The following is a 20,187-nucleotide window of genomic DNA, read 5'->3' as shown; positions in this document are numbered from 1 at the left end:
CGGAGCGCGTGTGGCCGGCGCCGCTCGCTCGGCCGGGAGCTCCCGCGCCCGCGCCCCGCGCCCCGCGCCCGCCGCCGCCGCCGCCGCCCCTGGTGCGATGGCGCAGAAACCCCGTTGACAAGGCACTGCTTTTTCATGACGGTGAGTTTCCCTTTGAGTGTATTATAATTTTGTGATAAAAATTTCAAGGAGAAAAAAAAGAAAACACACACACAACCTCCTTCCTCTGCCTCTTTCCTTCGGGGAGGGGAGCAGTCAGGGAGGGGGGGCTGGAGATCTATCTCCAGACAGAAAAGAAAGAGGAGCAAATTAAACATCGAGTTGCCAAAACCAGGATATTAGGTTTCAGCCCAGAGAGCTATTGGCTAAGGCTGTGTTTTTTTTTTTTTTTTGGGGGGGGTGGGTTTGTGGGTGGGTGATGGTGGTGGTGGTGGGTGGATGTTTAATGGACACGGAGAAAAGGGGAATCGAGTGTTTATGCCTCTCCCAGCGCCGCCGGGGCCCCGGGAAGACCAAGTTCAGTGTCGCGGGCGGGGGCGCGGGCGGGCGGACGGGCAGGGGGCGGCGGCGCCGGGCCGGGGGCGCCTCGGCGGCAGGGTGGGGGCCCTGGCGCCTTTTTTTTTTTTCCTTTTTTTTTTTTTCCGCGATGCAAATTTCTGGAGCGGGGAGAGGGAGAGCCCGGGAAGGGGGGTGGCGTGGCGGTTGGCGGTGGGGAGGGGAGGGGAGGGAAGCCTTTTAATGACTCATTGATTGAGCCGGTTTAAAATTAGTTGTGTGCGCGAGTGTGAGTGTGTCTTCCGCCCCCCGGAGCCGCCGGGAGCCGGGAAGGAGGGAGCGGGGCTCGGCGAGGGGAGGACGGCGCGGCGGGGCCGCGAGCAGGGGGCAGGGAGGGCCTGGAGTGACGGCGAGCGAGCAAGAAAAATAAGCTTTTCCAATCTCCTCCCCTCGCCTATCCCCCCCGCGTTCCTTTTCTCTCTCTCTCTCCTCTCTCTCTCACTCGGAAGCTCTTGGGTGTGAATCGCATTTTCTTTCTTCTCCACAAAATGGACACCGCGGCGGGGGAGGGGAGGGAGCGGGCGGGGAGGGCGGCGGCGGCGGCGGCGCCTGGGACCGGGCTTATTTTTCACCCTTGGCTTCCTCCTTCCCGCCGCATCTGCAGGCGGCCGGCGAAGGGGAGAGCGAGGGGCCGCCGGGCCGCCCGGGTCCCGCTCCGGCCCCGGCCCGCGGCGTGCACCTGCCGGCGGGGCGGCCCCTTCCGGACCGCCTCGGCGCCTGGCCCCGAAGCGCCGACGAGGACCCGCGGGCCCGGCCCGAAGGAGCGCCGGCACCGCGTGGAGGACCCGCGCGCGGCCCAGCCAGGCGCCGCCTACGAGGCCCGCGCTGTCCCGCCGGCGGAAGAGAAGACAGGCTGTGACGGATTTTTTGTTTTTGTTTTTTGGGGATTTTTTTTTTTTTTTTTTTTTTTGGCGGAGACTGCGTGGGCACGATTGGTTTCGCGCCCCCCCAAGTCGCCCCGAATGCGGGATCTGGGCGGGGGGAGGGGGGTTACAAGGCGCTAAAGATGGCGCTGGGCCTGGCTGGTCGCCAGGGCTGGTGGCGCAGTTGCTCCGCGGGCGCCATCTTCCCTCGCGGCGCGGGCGGCGCCTTCCGTGAAGCCTCGCCGGCCCGGACCTCGCGAAGCCCGGGCGAGGGCGAGCCACGCGCGGGGCGCTGAGGGATGGGGATGGGGCCGCGCCGCCCTTGTCGATCCCACGTCCCCAGACCCAAAAGAGCAGGTCTCCGGGTCGGAGGGGAAAGGGCCTCTCTCCCTTTTTCTGAGGGGGGGTGGGGAAGTGGGCCGCGGCAGGCCTCGTAGCTAATGGGTCCCCTCCCTGTCCCCGCACCACCGGTTCAAATCGGAGGTGTGGGGTTCATTCTTCTCTCCTGTGACCTGAGCTGGACAGCTTGGGCTTCCCTGGTCCGGCTGAGGACAAGGCACTGAGGCTGTTCCTTCCTCCTCTTCCAGTTAGTACTGAAAGTGGAGTCCCCCAGGTTACAACCCGCAAAACAAGAGTCAGGGACAAGGGTGGGTCAATCTTACAGGTGCCAAGTTTTATTTATTTATTTTTTTAGTTGGTTGTCTTGTAAACCAACCCTAGAGAGACTTTGTTTAGTGGTCAGATTGTGGGAAGGTGATGGGTGTTAGTGATTTGAAACCTCTAGTCGGCCTTCGTAATACTTCAGATGATAGCAAAATAAAAGTTTCTTAGAACCTTGATCTGAAAAATTATGCTGGTTTAAAACTCAGACTTCAGCCTTTCAAAAGAACGAGATTTACAGCATCTACAGAGGTATCTCTGGGGTGGTAGTTCTATAGCAGACAGGTGTGTGTGGGGTTTTAACTTTTTAAATTGTTATTGAAGTGGAGAAAAGCCTGTAAAGCTCTCATCTCTAAGCATCCTCAGAGATGGAAAGTAAATAGTTAATTTCCAGGGGCTAAAAGTAACTTAGTGGCTGGCCAGTGGGTGTGGCCTTGTGTTTATGAGCACAATACCTATGTGGTGGGTGTTAGAGTTGCTTCACTGTTCCTAGATTAAATACCTAGTCTATGCCAGAAATGTGTTTGGTGTTGTATATAATTTCTGCTTATTTTGTTATCCATACAATATTGATTTTATTATCTACTAGGAAAGGAACTGATGTTCACAGAGGTTTGCTAATTGCTCAAGGTCTTATGGTTTTAAGTAGTGAAACTGGCATTGGATCCCAAAAGTCATATCCTTTGATCCATACCTATGATTTCCAAGTCTGAATCAAAATGAACTGGGAGATGTTTTTAAATACAGACTTGTAACCTCCATTATTTGCCAGGGCCGGTTGTGTCCTTTCATGTGTTAGGCAACCTTTGATGACTTTGATGACTTCCACCCTTTGATGTCCCTAACCCCCTCCAATATTTGAAATTCTGGCCTGCTCAGACCCTCCATAGGCGTCTGTTAATTCCAGAGTTCTCCAAATGGTTCCACTGTGACATAGATATACATTTGGAATCTGCTATAAGTAGGTTATGCACTGTACCATTGGTGGGGTTTTTTTGGTTTTTTAATTGGAGCATGTGGATTTAGGTCCATATCACTTTGAGCTTCATACATAATTTTACTGCTCACATCCTTTTCCTATCTAGCTTCCATTTATCAAATTATTGAAATTATTTTCTTATAATCTGTAAATTATAGAAATTATTTTCTTGGGTATCCTGAGACTTTAAAATCTCATTACAGAGCTGGCATGTGGTGCCACCTGTAATCTCAGCATTTGGGAGATTGAGGGAGAAGGATCTCAAGTTCAAGACCAGCCTGGGTTATCTACTGAGACCCTATCTTTAAAAAAAGCAAGTGTAGGGGAGATGGGGGTGAGGGAGAATGATGGAGGGAATCAGTCTAACCATGGTTCATTGCAAACATACATGGAAATAGGACAATGAAACCCCCCTGTACAACTAACATATGCTAATAAAAAGGTTTAAAAAGTAAATAAATAAAATTAAAGTACATTTTAAAAGTGTATTTCCTCATTGTAGTGAGAAGTCATATAACAAACAGGCTTCTGAGTCTAATCTTGCCAGGCCATCTAGTTTAGTCAAGACTGCTGTACAACAAAGATAGAATTAAATCCAGGATTTATGCAGAAATTAGCAAGAGAGTAGAAAAGACCCTGAAATAAAGACCTAGAGATAAATCCTTGTAAGAAAGGGTTAATTTTGAACTGCAGATACATCTTTTAGGTTTTGGGAAGTAGGATGGTCAGTTACTCTAAACATGAAACCCAGTAAGAACAGAGTATGGGGCGAGGGCGTGGCTTAAGTGGTAGAGCCCGCCTACCAAGCCTGAAGCTTTGAGCTCAAACCCCAGGATTGTCCCCCCTCTTCAACAAAAGACCAATATGGATAAAAATACAGAAGAGGTCAGGAAGAAACATCTAGAACAGGTGCTAATCAGATGACCTAACTAAAATGAGAACCAAGTCATATGAGAAGCCTAACTTCTCTGAAGGAAGGGTCATGTGTTCTTTTGTGCTTCCCTTTTACTCTCAAATCATCATTATGTTTAGGAATTGTTAGGGAGGGTGGTTAAAACCCTGGATTTTGATGCAGGTGTCAAAATCACACCATCTTCGTGTGTGTCCATATTTCTCTTTCCTCCCTTGTTTGAAAATTTTTGTAAGGAGCAACTGTTGAATGGCTGTGTACAGTCAGTCTAGACTGCTGGCTTGGTAGGACAAGTTCCAATTTTTAATGTTTCTTGTGGCTTTTCTCCCCTTGTTTTTCGTGGTAATGCCAGTGTAATTATAATCTTTGACTAAAATCCAGTGAATCCTGAACAAGGAGAAATCTAAAATACACCAGCTTACAGGGAAAGAGTATCTTGTTTATTTTAAGGTAGTCTTTAGTAGAATTCAAAACAGACAAGGTATCTGCACTCATGGAGTTTACAGCAAGTGGGAAAAATGGAAAATAAACAAGATAATTGCAGATTAAAAAAATGATGAGGTTGCTGATGGATCTAAAGGGAGGTGTGTTGGAAAATAACCATTTTGGCTAGTAGGGGACAGGAGAGTTTCTTAGAAGAGGTGACATGTGAACTGAGACTTGAAACATGAGCTTGTGCTAGCCACGTGAAAAGCTATGAAAAGTGGTGACATTCCAGGCCTGAGGACAAGTGCAGAGTGGAAGGCAGAATGGTACCACGGAGGGCAGACTCTTGTGAGCAGAGCCTCATATTAGGCCATAGGAGGATTCTTAGATTTTATTCGAGTGGCAGTAAGAAACTATTGAAAGATGTCATGGCAGTAGTATATTCAGGGTTCAGGTGCTGGGGATTGAACCCAGGGCCCATGCCTGCTAGGCAGCATTCTGCCACATAGTTACACTCCCAATTTCCTTCCTTCCTCTCTACTTCCTTCCCCACCCTTGGCTTGCCTAGGCTGGTGTCAAGCTAGTTTAGGTGAGTGCTGGGACTACAGATTGGAACCACCACACCTGGTTCCTGTTTTGTCTTTAGAGATCACTGGCTGCTATGTGAAGGAAGAGAGGAAGCAGAGAGGGAAATTAGGCTATTGCCACAGTCAGCCCAAGACTTAGGCAAGCAGAGGGCCGTGGAGACAGTAGTAGGTGGTAGGCTTCAGATGTATTAGAGGCAGGATCAGAAGGATTTGCCTAATAGGTTGGCTTTGAAGAGAGGAAGGAATCAGGAGGCCTTCAGTTTTCTGACTTAAGTCTTGGGGTGGCTGATGGTGCTATGTGCTGATTGCAGAAGGTTGGAAGAGGAACAAGTAGGGGTGGGTGAGTTCTTAGGAATTTGTTGTGTTCCTTTTGGTTTTCTGTGGTGCTAGGTATGGAACCCAGGGCCTTGGCCACGCTAGCAGGCAATCTGCCACTGAGCTGCATCCCCAGCCCAAACCCGTTGTGTTCAAAGTACTTGTGAGACAGCCTAGTAGACAGTCAAATAGGCATTGAATATTCACGTTGAACTGAAAGGGGTTGTCTAGACTGGACGTGAATGTTGGAAGTCACTAGCAGAGATGGTATGTCGTGGAGCTGGCAGAGTTCATCTGTGGTCATAGAGGCCATAAGATCAAGTCCTAAAATGTTTTTAATGGCTAAAAGTCAGGTGGTGGAGGCTGAAAATGCTCAGCCACTAAAGTGGAATACTCTTTATCCTTTCCAAGAAAGAAAGAAGGATTGCCTCTGTCAAACACTGGGGTTCGGCTTTGACAACATGGGCTGGCTGTGTTGACAGGAGCTTCAGTGGCAGATGGGGTGGAAGTTAGATTGGAATGTTTGGAGAATGGAAGTGAGGTGAATGCTAGGAAGGGAGGAGACAGATGGGCTCAAGGAAGAGGGCCTTTTTTTTTTTTTTTTAAAGTGAATGGGTAGAGTTAGTTTGGTGAAAACTTCTGAACTAGACGGTGATAATGGCAACCTAACAGTGAATTTACTACTGCAATTGAGCTGGGCACTGGAAATGGTTAAAATAGTACATATTATGCCATATTTTACCTCCGTAAAGCCAATTAACATTTGAAACATATAGCACTTTCACATTTGTGGCAGATACAAATGCTACTTGCATAGCACTGCATTTTCTAAAGCAGACGGCTGCTTTAGAAAGCAAATCTCAGGCAACAGAGAGTGTCCCCTCCCTCTTATCGTAGTACCAAAGTTGTGTGTGCTTACCAGTTATCTGTAGACAGAGATTCTGGAATAGGATCTGGACATTTACATTGTTTGTTTCTTGTTTACTGAGTTATCCTAAGCCTTTAGTGTAACCTTTAAAACAAACTAGGTACTCAGTAAACATTTGCTGACTAGTGAATACGTAGGGAACTTAGAAAGAGGTAAATGACCAAAAGGAAAACAGTTTTTTGAGATGTAAAGGTCAGCAATGTCCTATTACTCTTAGAGGGATCTTTGAGAAAAAGGATCAGGGAGACCCATTGGATGTTTTTAGCATATGACTTTGCCTGTAGTTGGGAAAAAGTTAGCTTGCAGGATGCAGAGGTTGTTGAGAACATAATTTTCTACAGACAGTGCCAGTGGGAGTGTGTACTGCTTCCCTTTCCCTTTCTTTCCTCTGTGAATCTACTAGTGTTACTCTTACTGTATTCCCTGAATTGGCTACAGAATAAGGAACAGAGTGCAATGAGAAAAAAAGGACCATGGGGTACGTGGAGACTCAAAACAGAAGTCTTAAGTCCTCACTGAGAAGGTATAGTCATTTGTAGAGACAGAGGCAAAAGGTTTTGAGTTTAAGAAGAGGAGCAAATGTGTAGAAAGTGTCAGTGTGGTGGGAATGGGTAGAATAAATAGTGCCAGGCTATGACCAGGACATGATTTAAGCCTAAACCTCATGCCAAATCCATCTGCACGGCATGCTTGTCTCCTGACGCTTGCCTATGGTGGATATGGGAAATCCCGAGGGTTGAAAGAGTTGGAGGGATGGGGGAGGAGTGAGAGCTGACAAGAGGAGTACACTGTAGACCTGACAGGAAAGCCTTCGGGTGGTAGGTAACCTTTCAGTGGTACCTGCTGTGACTGGGGTGGCTTGCTCATCTGTAGTACTCTTCAAGAGAGCTGGAGACAGAGTGGGGAGGTGAAGAAATGGTCCTGGGGAGGAGCAGCTGGGGTTTTTGTCTGTTTTTCCCCCACCACATATGTGCTTCCATTCAGGAAAAAAAATCAAGATCTCACTGTACCACTACTTATGCCCAGGTTCCCCTTAATCCTTACCAACTTTAATTTATAAAGTTGTGATTTGTTTAATTATAAATTTCTTTTTAATAAAGTTGTGACTTGAACACTTTCTGCTTTTGTGGGTTCTTTGGCTCTATCTTGCAAACACATAGACACTAATGTGCCTAAAATGAATGCTTGAGTGTGAGTATGCAAGGGAGTAAGGATGAAAGCATTTGCCTTTCTAGAAGTGGCTTGTTTTGGTTCAGCCAAAATCCAAGGTGTTTCCTTGTATCATCAGGATTAAACTTTGTGTCTTGTCCTGTAATCGAAACGTTTTCACAAGGAAAAAAAATGGGGAGAACAAGAACTATTCATCAAAATTTTTACACTGTTCTGAAACCTGATGGCTGCTTGATAGATACTATTAACATCTCAACTGCCCTATAGTGTAGGTTTTATCTCCATTTAAAACATTTTGAAACAACTTTAGAAAGAATAAATAACTTGCCTAAGGTATGTCACTAAGGAACGTAACTGGGATTTGAATATATAATGCTGATTCTTGCATTAGTGATTTTTGCCATTACTATTAAATTCATGTATCAATTTAATCTACAAATGACTGCTTAGTCGCTAAAAATTTTGAGATTTTATAAATTAAAATGGATGCCTATAGCCAGGCACACTGATATGCCTGTCATCCCAGCTACTCTGGAGGCGGGAGGGTTACTTTAGCCCAATTCAAGGCCAGCCTGGACAACATAGTGAGATCTGATCTCAAAAGAGTTAAATAAAATTAATTGAATGACCTTTGTTTCAATAAGAGGAATAGGAAAAGATACTTTCATTGATAAAATTGTGATCAGAAAAACAGAATTTCTTGGTAGCCAAATATATTTTAAGTCAAAGCAGTCATTCTGCCTTTTTGCAGCTAGTGTGGTGAGTCAACATGGGTGCCATTTTAGCTCTATATTTGCTAGCCATCAGGGATTGAGTCATCTCTCTGACTTTAAAAAATCCTCATTTGAAAAGAGAACACAGAGATCTTAACCATTGTCTGGGGTGGCTCAAGTCGTTCCTGTGCTTGGAGTGCTGCTATCAGTGTAAGCACAATGACAAAAATACAGTTTGGGGGAGAAATGTTTAAAAGGGGATAAGGTATGATTTGCCAGAAGAACCATTCTTTAAAGGCTGTATTGTAGGATGAATGTAGGCATATTTACTAAGTTGAGGCCAGTGAAATCACATGTCTTGCTTTGGAGTTACAAGAAAGCTTAGCCCCACAGGCCACGGTGAAACACTCTGAACAGTTCTGTCAGTTCTTACAAATGAGAGCCACAGCTCTAGACCATTACTTTGAAAGAGTGCCTCGTGCACAGCTGTGAGAAATTTCCATCTCACCCAATAAGAACCAACCCTCCGGACTACTTATTACTAACAAGCCCAATTTGGGGAGTCCAGAATTGCAAAATCTAGTGTTAAGTGTAATATTGGAGAGAATTTCAGACTTTGGTATATAGATACTTTGGACATAACCAAGTATTGAGACTGCGATTGCATGTCTTCAAAGCTTGCAGTAAATTTCAGATATGACCCCTTTTGTTATAATCTTTATTTATTTTGTGGTACTGGGGTTTGAACTCAGGTCCTACACCTTGAGCCACTCCACCAGCCTTCTTTTTGTGAAGGGTTTTTTTTGAGCTAGTTCTGATGTCTGCCTCCTGTGTAGCTATGACCACAGGCATGAGCCACCGATGACACCCAGCTGTAACTTTTTTTAAAAAAAAAGATAAACTAGTCTATCAGGTTTCTCAGATGGGTTTTAATTTGAGGTTTGGTGTTCAGTGCTGTTGAGAAAATACCTTGCAGTGTTATGTCCACTCCCGCCCCAATTCCCAGCAAATTTTTAGGACTAAGTCTCAAGGACCTAAGCATTTCTTCTAAATTAAAAAAAAAAAAAGGCCATCATTGAATAAACTTAGCTTTTGTATAATATGCATGGACATTTTATGAGTATAAAGCAGCCTAGAAACATTTGTAATTTATTCCTTGACGCGTCTTTTTTTTTTTTTTAAGAAATCATTTCTCTGTAATTGGTAGAATGAGAGAAATCTGGCTGCCATTTTGAGACATTAAAATATTTTGATTACAGATGAAATTAGAATTAATGTCAACATTTTCCAGAGCAAATTTTCTTTTTTAAAACTGGACTAAACCTGGAAGACAAGTAGATGTAGATGTTTTTGAAGTGCAGAGAAATGTGTCCAAATTTATAAGCAACTCCTTCTGTGTATAGAGACTGTTACCTACAAAAGAATCCGATTTTTTTTCTTGGTTACTAAGAGTAAAAGTTGATTTGATTTTGTAGTTTTAAGGAAGTATTTCTTTTTGGTTTTAATATAAATGAATCTTGCTATATTTATATTTTTAAAACTCTTATTTCCTGGGGGTACAAGTAAATATACATAGAAATAGGTGATAGATTCTTTTGTAACACTGGGGTTTGAACTCAGGGGCTCACATTTTCTAGGCAATGGTTCTTACCACTTGAGCTACTCCATCAGCCCTTTTTGTGATGGGTTTTTTCCAAGGGTCTTGAGAACCATTTGCCTGGGTTGGCTTCAAACTGTGATCCTCCTGATCTCTGCCTCCTAAGTAGCTAGGATTGCAGGTGTGAGCCCCTGGCGCCTGGCTCATGTCTGCAACTTCTGCATCCATGTATTCAACCAACTGCTGATGGAAAATTTTTTTTTTCATGATGGCATTTTTTTTTATTGTTTTATTATTCATATGTGCATACAAAGCTTGGGTCATTTCTTTCCCCTGCCCCCACCCCCTTGATAGAAAGTATTTAAAATAAAATTGTGTATGCACTGAACATGTACAGATTTTGTCATTCCTGAGACAATGCAGAGTAACAACTATTTACATAGCATTTACATATTAGGAATTATGAGATGATTTAATGTATACAGGAGGATCTGTGTATGTTATATGCAAATGAACAACGTTTATGTAAGAGACTTGAGCATCCTCAGATTGGGGTATCTGCAGGGGGTCTGGCACCCATCCCCCAGGGATACTGAGGCACAACTGTACTAATGTACTACTGTATATTCTTTTTTCATTTGCACTGTCATGTTAAAGCTTAAAGTTAATTTAGACACATAACCAATTAAGAAATTACTGTAAGTCTTACAGAGGTCTTTATAGATCTCCCACCTGTAATCACAAATAATGCATGAACTACAGTCTAGATGACTGAAAAAATCTGCATCTAGTATTAGAAAGTCATCCAACTTATTTTTTAAAAACACATGCCTTAGCCTGGCACAGTGGCACATGCCTGTAGTCCCAGGCTCAGAAGGCTAAGGCAAGAGGATCACTTGAGCCCAGGCGTTCAAGACCAACGTGGGCATCATAGTGAAACCCCCATCTTAAAAAAAACAAAAGCACTTTGGCTATACAGTACAGAATGAGCAATACTGAGAGTTGAGCTAATGTTAATGTGAACAAATAATTTAGTTGTGTGTTTATGAATTCAGATAAATTGAACTGTAGAACATATTTTCTCCATTGCAGTTAGAAATTCCCAGCTAGAACTTTATGCTATTTTTAAATTAGAAGATAAGGACTGGAGGTATGGCTCAAGCAGTAGAGCACCTACTTTGCAAGTTCAAAGCCCTGGAATTACAGAAGAGCACCACCATGCTGGGCTCAACTCTAAAACTTATGAAAGATTTCCACCTTATGTATATTCATAAGAGGTAGCAAAGAGGAAATTGTTAGGCTAGTTTTTTTGTCATTTTTGTGTTATTTTTGTGGTGCTGGAAGTTTGAACTCGGGGCATCACCCTTACTGGGCAAGTGGCTCTGCTGCTTGAGCCATGCCCCCAGCCCTTTTGCTTTGGTTATTTTTCAGATAGGGTCTGGAGTTTTTGCCCAGGGCTGGCCTCAGACCTCTATCCTCTTATCTATGTTTCCTGCATAGCTGGAATGACAGGCATGAATCCACCAGACCCTGCTTATTGATTGAGATAGGGTCTCACTAACTTTTTGCCTAGGTTGGCCTCAAACTATGATCCTCTCAATTACTGCCTCCTGGGTAGCTGAGATTACAGAGGTGAACTGCCATGCCCAACTAAGCTAGTATTTTCTTCAACTAAGTTCTATGAAAGTGTCTAGACCTGAACTGTCCAATATGATGGCCACCAGCCACATGTGGCTTTTAGCATCTGAAATGTGGCTGGCCCTAACTGTAATGTGCTTAAGTATAAAGTCTATACAAGAATTTAAAGGTCATATGAAAAAAGGGATGTAAGGTATCTCATTAATATTTTATTAATTACATGTTGGAGTGATAGTATTTTAGATTTCTTAAATATAAATATAAAAATAAATTATATTAAAGTACACTTTTAGAAAATTGGGGGCCAGAAGTAGATTCCCCCCAGCACATACAAAATTAACCACTAGAAACTGAAGCTTATTTGTGACTCCTGTTCCTACTGCAGCACCGAGCTGGACCTTCTGGGAATTAAAGAGGGGAGGGAGGTGGAGTTTCTGGGGATTGGAGGGGAGAGGAAGGCTCTTGGAAAACTGAGTTTCAGAGAACAGGAGGTCTGCCGTGCTTTGTGAATTACCGAGGAGGGTCAGTCACATGTCATGTTTCTCAAGAGTTCATTATGGAACTTCAGACATCCTTTTTTTGGGTTAAAAGACTTCTTTCCCTGACATGGTGGCGTCCATCTGTAGTCCCAGCTACTCCAGGCTGAGTCAGGAAGATCACTTGAGTTGAACAACATAGTGAGATCCCCATCTCGAAAACAAAGCAAAACGAACACCCCCTCCCCATAGTCTCCAAACACGAGACCCAAGTGCTCTTCTGAGTCACAGCGCTCCCAGAGTTCCTGACTTATACTCGCTCTTTGTAAGTGACAGATTTTAAATGGCATGTCTTACTTTTCCCAGCAAAAATACCTTTGTTAAGTTGGTTAAAATTTTTATAATTTTAGCTGATAAGAGTAGTGAGATTTTTCAGGATGGGAGAAAGTACTTTAGGACTCTCAGTTGCCATATTTTGGCATGGGAAACGTTTACAGAAATCAGACTCCTCCAAACATCGTATTTCCATCCAGGAGATAAGAGCCCTGGGCTGAGAGACTCAGGCACCCGCAGCGCTGAGAATGGGGAGCGATGCCCCGCTGTTGCAAGGGTCCGGACTATGGAGAGCCTGGAAGAAGGAAGGCACTTAGTAAATATTAGCTGTTAGTTTTTGTCACCTTGGATGAGATACCAGTCAATGTCCATGCTTATGTACATTCATTTTTAGGCATATTGATAGCATTTTATGCAGTTTGGAGAATAATTTCGATCCATGTCTTGCCTTTCCATTAAGATGATTTGCTACGTGAGACCTAAGATGTGTTACATACATGTGCATTTTAATATTGTATGTGTGTGTGTGTGTGTGTGTGTGTGTGTGTGTGTGCAATGCAGAGGATCAAACCCAGGGACCAACAGACTAGGCAAGTGCTCTGCCACCAAGCTATATCACATCTTTTAATGTACTTTCTTTAAGAAAAATTATAATACAAATATTGAGGGTTGTTTAAAAAGGTTGCAAGCTACCATTTAAAAATTGTTCAATTATGATAAACCTCTGTAGAAGAATAACTTTACTGAGTGGGATAAAATCCTAAGAATTTGAATATTTAGAGAAGAAACAAGGTATTCCTAAGGCGGCACTATGGATACTTGGTGAACCAGGAGGACATTGTCTTATTTTTCTCAAAAAAGATGGTACTGAACAACAGTGATAAAGAATTACAAGTCTGTCCTATTTTAAGTGACCCAGAAGTGATAGGAGATAGACTCGAACTCAAAAGTCTTTCTTTCCTAAGGACAGCACCCTGGTATAGATAGAAGGTGTGGTGTGCTCTAGAACTGGGGTTTGAACTCAGGGCCTCAAACCTGCTAGGAAGGTGCTCTGCCACTTGAGCCACTCCTCCAACCCCGTTTTCGTGTTGGGTTTTTTTGAGGTAGGGTTTCTTGAATTACCTACCCCAGCTGTCTCTGAACTGCGATCCTCGTGATCTCTGCCTCTTGAGTACCTAGGATTACAGGCGTGAGCCTCTGGTGCCTGGCTCAGAGTGATGTTGTAAGTCAGTCAGTCAGCATTAAAAAAGAAAGCCCAGAAGGGAGTACAGAAAAAGCTTTTACTTTCAATATTCATTCAATTGCAAACATTTGTATAAAACTGGAAAAGTGCATGACTGAGGTGACTCCTTTCCACTTTGGATGTTGGTGGAACGAAGATGTAAATTCTGACTAAGCATTTCAGAAAAGACGGTTACATGTTTATCAAGTGAAATTTGCCCTTGTACCCAGCTCTGGTTGAGAATGGGAATTCCTTTTTTTTTTTCTTTTTCAGGTTTCTCTAGCATTTGTCTTACTAGCATATATTAATAGTACAAGGGGGTTTCTTTGTGATAATTCCATAGGCACATACAGGGTGCTTTGAACAAGCTCACCCCTCCATTATATTCCTAAATGTAATACTGCCCCCCAACCCCGCTTTTTAAAGTGGTTGGTAGTTTTCACTATGCTACCTGTCTATCTCTGTGTATGAATGTATGTAACTAATCCTTCCACCCCACCCCAAGAATTGGGAATTTCAGTGGACTTTTCTCCTACAGGCTTTCCAAATTATAAAATGAATTTGCAATGCCCTCTGCTCAGCTTACAGGAAATTGGCTTACTTGGCCTTGCTCAATTGGGATTCTTTCTGGATCTTTCCTGATACTAAAGTATCCTTTCTGCAGCTTGTTGCTGCCATCCTTGCTATTGGCAGGTCCTTGGCCATCTCTGCCTTGCAAAAAAAAAACACAAAACAAAACCATCAACACACTTTGTAGAAGTGACCATTGTGTGCTGAGCAAGTATAAAAACACCTTGTGAATTCCCTTACGATATGGAACATCCATTTGTGTTTGTCACTGGCTTGAGTTTATTCTCTTTCCTTGTTAACATCTGTCCTGGGCCTCCGTAGTACGAGGGCTGGTTGAACTGACTCTTGAGGGATCCCGGAATAGAATTCTGTGATCAGGGAATCTATGAATTGGGGTACAAAAATTTTTGCATCAAGACTCCATCTGAAATTTGCCATTTCCTAAGTCTATGAACAAAAGTCACAGAAGAGTATTAGCAGTGCATGGGAATTTGTTACTAAGTAGAAATATTTTTATGTTACATTATTTTATATCACAAGATGTCTTGAAAGATTACTCTCCTAAATGACAGTAGTTACCTGATTCACCACTAAATCTTGCATTTTACTGTAACCCCAACATTCAGGAGGTGGAGGCAGCTGGATTGTGAGTTCAAGGCCAGCCTAGGCTACATACCAAATTTGAGGCCAGACAAGACCCTGGACCCTTGCCCCAACCCACCCCAAAAATCTTGTATTTTAATGCACTGATTAAAAATCACACCTGTAACTAGATTATACATTTAAAAAATTTTACAATTATATTTCAATAAAATCCTATATACACTGCATCTTGAAATTTCATCCATAAGCCATAAACTTCACCAGATTGCAAAGGGCACAGGAGTTAAGTACTTTTCTCCTTCAACAGAGTGATTTTTTTTTTTTTTTGGCTGTACTGGGGTTTGAACTCAGGACCTCATACTTGCTAGGCAGGCACTCTACCACTTGAACCACTCTGCCAGCCCTTTTTTGTGTTGGGTGTTTTCAAGATGGGGTCTTGCAAAGTATTTGCCCAGGCTGGCTTCAGACCACAGTCCTCCTGATCTCTGCCCAGCTAGGATAACAGGCGTGAGCCACCGGTGCCCGGTTTAGCAGAGTGATTTGTAACCACAGCTGCGTGGTGTCTATCAGTGGCTTGGGTGGGATCTGCCTCCCCCTCCTCTCCCCCCAGTTGCTCGCTGGGGTTAATTTTAATTGAGGCGCTTCGGACCCCTTATCTCACCTCAGTGAGCACCTCTGTCCTGAAGGTCATTGAGGAAAAGAATACTTTGCCAGAAATGCATTTTATCCAAGATGTATGACTACTTATATTCAAACATGATTGTCGTCTTTTTATAAAAATATTCACACATACTTTTTATTGTGGTAAAAACATAGTATAAAATTTATTATTTAGTCATTTTCAAGTGCACAACTCTGCAGCACTGGTGCATTCACATTGTTTTGCAAACATCCCACCATCCTTCCAGAACTTTCTCATCTTTTCCAGCTGCAGTTATGTATCTTAGGGTCTTTCAGTAGAAAGACTGCAAATATGGATTCCAGTTCACATACCATTTCTGAGGGTTTATAAAAGAATTTCAGACTAGATTGTTTATGTCTTAGAATTTAAAGGGGTGACAATTGAGCATCTTTAAAATCTTCATAGAAACTCGTGTGACATCTTGCTTGGGGTAACATGCTGCATATATATTTGTTCATGTTCTCTCCCAAATCATCTTTAATCTTTAAAAAGTCCTCTCATTTTTCCTCCTTAAAAAATGATTTTGCCACACATCACCCTTTTGAGTCTCCCTTTATAAAAGAGAATCCTCAGTGTCTCCTGGGTAACATCACTGGCTTTTGGAGGGGAGGGCAGTGCTGGAAGGGAAGTATTGGGGTTTGAACTCAAGGCCTTGTGCTCTACTACTTGAGCCACACCTCCTGTCCTTTTTGCTTTAGTTATTTTTTTTTTGATATGGTCTCCTGTTTCTGCCCAGGCCTGGCTGGACCATAATCCTATCTATGCCTCCTGCTTAGCTGGAATTACAGGCATGTACCACCACAGTTGGCTTATTTGTTGAGATAGGTCTTGCTAACTTTTTGCCTGGGCTGGCCTCGAACTGCAGTCCTCCCGATCTCTATCTCCTGAGTAGCTGCCTCTTATAGTGAGCCACCATGCTCAGCGTATCACTGACTTTATAAAATGGAAGTTTTGTTAATATTGTTGGTATTTTTATACCGCTTGTTTTTCTTAGAACATGCTGCAAAACCAGAATATTTTGAATGTTACTTATTGACAGAAGGGAATGGGAGTCATGAGTTTGAGTAAGTTTAACCAGAACTCTAGAATAATGCTTCATGAAAAAAAAACGTGTTTTGTTCAAACTGACTGCCATTTCCAAGTATTTTTAAAGCATTTGTACACGAGGACAGTGACAAATACAAAGTGCACTGATGCTGTGCAAGGGCACAGACATCAGAAGTTGTGATTTTATAGCTTAATCATTCTTGCCGTACTGTACTTTAGTGAGTTCTGTGACTGTGGGGTGGGAATGCAAGCAGCCATTTCTCCCCTTTTTACTATTTATGGCTGGCGTCATATAAAAGTATCCATTGTGGGTTCTGAACTTTTTGTGGGTCTGAGGATTGAACCCAGGGCCTCTTGCATGCTAGGAAAGCACTCTACCACTTGAGCCATGCCTCAACCCTCCATGGTTTTTAAAAGCACATTGGGAAGAGTATCACTTTCACTTCATTCAAAATAGTCTCTAAAATAAGTCTTTTTTTACATTAGGAAAAACGTGCATGACATAGATAAATCTGCATTTCATTTAATAAAAGATACATCTTTTCTGAATAAAACTAGATATCAGAAAAGTGTCAGACACTTTCTGAGCTGGGGGTGTGACTCAATGGTAGAGTGCTTGTTTAGCATGCACAAGGCCATGGGTACCATCCCCAGGGCCCCCCCCACACACACATGTACACACACACAAAGACTTACCTCTTCTAGTGTTTAACTCCTATGTCTAAAATTTTTACTAGTGTGCTATTGGCTGATAAATAATAAACATTTTAGGGATGGCTAGTCTCAATGTTGGTGTCACAGGTCAACTTGTCACAGGGAGGTACTTCTCTAACTGGGTGAGAGAAAATAACAAATGTGATGACCAGTCATTAAAATGGGAATTCAACTTTTATTGAGAAGTATAATGCAAACATTTTTTTCTGTTGCTGTTTGGTTTTGATTGAGACTATTTTCCCTATATTGCCCCAGGCTGGTCTCAAACTCCTGGACACAAGTGATCATCCCAGCTCAGCCTTCCAAGTAACCAGAATTACAGGCATGTACCACCATACCCAGCTTATAAAAACTCTTTAATTGAAATTTAGTACTGAACATTTAGCTCATCTTTTTTTCTTTGCAAAACACATATCTGGTAAAGAAAATGTGTCATATCCTCATAAATCCAAAATATACGAAGAACTCTTAAGACTCAACAAGACAACAAAAAACTGAATTAAAAACATGTAATTAACAAAACAGACACCTTACCAAAGGTAAACGTCAGGAGATGTTGAACATCAGGTACCATCCAGGAACTGAGTCGTCTTTTTAACATGCACTATTCTGTGTACTGAGATGCTATAAATTAGCATAAAGGTGATTTCAGTTTAATTTTGCTCAATACTCAGTGGATCAGCTGGGTCCAGTGGCTGCACCTGTAGTCCCAGCTACTAGCAAGGCTGAGACTGGAACATTTCTTGAGCCCAAGACCTCGTGTCTCAAAAATAAGAGAGAAGGCTGGAGGTGAGGCTCAAGTGGTAGAGTGCCTGCCTAGCAAGCAGAAGCCCTGGGTTCAAAACCCAGTTCTGCAAAAAAAATTTTTTTTTTAAATAAGAGAGAAAAGCATGGCAGCAGCGTTCTTTGTATTGTTTCTCAGTCGTTTCCTTTGTACTATTTTCCATCGTCATTAAAATGTCTTCAGTCTCTTAAGAAACAAAATAAAGTATAAAAGCATTTTTGTTGGGGCATCTGTTTTTTCCTATATTGCAGAGTTGCTTGTTTCTTTAAGGGCTAAAAAAAGCTATACATGGCTGTGGCCAGAAATTCAACTTGATCGGCACCCGTGCCTCACGCCTATAATCCTACCTACTCAGGAGGTAGAGATCAGGAAGATTGGGGTTCGAAGCCAGCCTGGGCAAATAGCTCACGAGACCCAATCTTGAATATACCCAACACAAAAAAGTGCTATCAGAGTGGCTCAAGTGGTAGAACGCCTGCCTCGCAAGTGTGAGGCCCTTAGTTCAAGCCCCAGTACCACCAAAACAAAACCACTTCAATTTTCTTACTTCTGAGTCTTTTGATGAACATAAGCATTACCAGTAAGATACTATGCTGAACACTTAGACACCTAAAAGAAGCATGTTTGTGTTCAGCACGTAAGCCCCAGGGGTTTTTTTGTTTGTTTTTTTGTTTTTGTAGGACTGGGGTTTGAACTCAGGGCTTCATGCTAAGCCCCAGTTTTAAGGTGGTTCATTAGATACTTACCTTGGAAAGATGCAGAGTCTCATTTTGCAGATCTTAAAAAATAGCGTTTCCTTATGCCTGAGAGAGTTGGGCTGTCAGGTCTGGAGCAGAATCAATTGGTTCCTCCTGGCTTTTCCTACTCAAAAGAGGCTGGCTAGATTACATGTGCTCATGTGGCCAGGTGCCAGTGACTCATGCCTGTAATCGTAGCTACTTGGGAGACTGAGATCGGGAGGATCATGGTTCAAGGCCAGCCTGGGCAAATAGTTCATGAGAGACACCTCCCCCCAACCCCCCCACCCCCACCCCCATCTCCAAAATAACCAGAGAAAAATGGCATGGAGGTGTGGCTCAAGTGCTAGAGCACCTGCTTTGCAAGCATGAAGTCCTGAATTTAAATCCCAGTACTACAAAAAAAAAAAAAAAAAAAAGAAAAGAAAAAATGCACATGTATCTTGGCTGCATGTTTTTTGAAACTAAATTATAAGCAACTGACATTGCCCCTTTTAAAGTTGTCCTTTGGCCAGAGGTGTAGCTGTGTGATAGAGTGTTTGCCTAGTATGCAGGAGACCCTTGCTTCCACCGTCAGCACCACATACACAAAAGTAAGTTAACAAAGTTGTCCTTTGGAGACCCAAATCTTACGAAAGCAATTCAGTAGAGTAAGCATGTATTAGACACCTATGTATGAGGCATTGCACCAAACACCAGTGATACAAAGATGAAACAAAACTGACCACCCTTTCCTGAAACTTTTAAGGTAATGGGGGGGGTAAGAAAATAAAGTATTCATCACATGTGCGTGCCATTGGCAGTGTGGCAGACGTGTTCTAGGGATGCAAGTAAGTGAGCAATTAAAAAAAAAGTAAAGAAAGGCAATATCATTTTCTTACAGCTTTAAAGGATAAGTAAGTAGGTGCTGTCACTGAACCACTAGGAAGTTGGTAGAGAGGTCTTTTGTCTTCTAACTAAAAGGACAGGTACAAAGCCAAATAACTGACAAAATGCTAAATAACTAGGGACATGAGATGGGTGGGGGTTTCTCACAGGGACAGGTGGGGTGTGGAGACGTGGTGCCTCACTATCACAAGCCAGCATAGTCAGCTCACTGACATCCAAACCCACCCTGACTGTCTTTTGACATGGGAGGATTCACTGCTGTCTTATGAGTACTCTCCTAACACTTAACGGTATATTTCCTTCACTTTGAGCTCTGCTGTAGTTGAGAACAGAACAGATAACAGATAATTTTACACAGCAGGGACTGGTCAGGGTCCAATGACACCGTTGTTACTTTCAGAATTCCTGGCAGAGAATTCTAAAGACAGCCCAACGTTACCTGAAAGGATTCTTTCAGAGATAGGCTTCAGGCTAAGTCTTGAGTAATGGTTGAAATTTCAGTAGCTATAGAGAAGAACATTTGAGTAAGGCACTTGTCACCTGGAGGAGGGCAGTGCCTCATGTCCTGGGGCTGGGAGAGTGGCAGTTCGGCAGGAATGGAGTGCAGAGAACAGTGGGAATAACCTGAGCTCTATGGTACATTTTTATTTTCACTTTAGGTTCTTCTCCATTGTAATAGTCTGATCTCCAAAATAAAACCCTACATTCTTGGAACACTGAAGTACCTTTCAAGGAAAAGGAAATAATAAGCCCATGCTCCCTGCCATCCCATTCTGTTGCAGGCTTGCCA

At 43.0% G+C, this 20,187-nt stretch overlaps 1 protein-coding gene across 1 annotated transcript in view; it reads left to right on the top strand.

Moving 5' to 3' along the window:
• The first annotated feature begins 39 nt into the window (after window positions 1–39).
• Window positions 40–20,187, top strand: part of Bicral (BICRA like chromatin remodeling complex associated protein) — a 67,020-nt gene continuing 46,872 nt past the window's right edge. The window contains exon 1 of the mRNA XM_020157259.2: window positions 40–141. The gene's annotated coding sequence lies outside the window, so the exon portion shown is untranslated. The remainder of the gene's footprint in view (window positions 142–20,187) is intronic.

The sequence above is a fragment of the Castor canadensis genome, chromosome 8 (genome assembly GCF_047511655.1).
Source record: "Castor canadensis chromosome 8, mCasCan1.hap1v2, whole genome shotgun sequence".
Classification (NCBI taxonomy): domain Eukaryota; kingdom Metazoa; phylum Chordata; class Mammalia; order Rodentia; family Castoridae; genus Castor; species Castor canadensis.
Note: the sequence above shows the minus strand (reverse complement) of the source record. Positions and strands in the feature narration are given on the sequence as shown.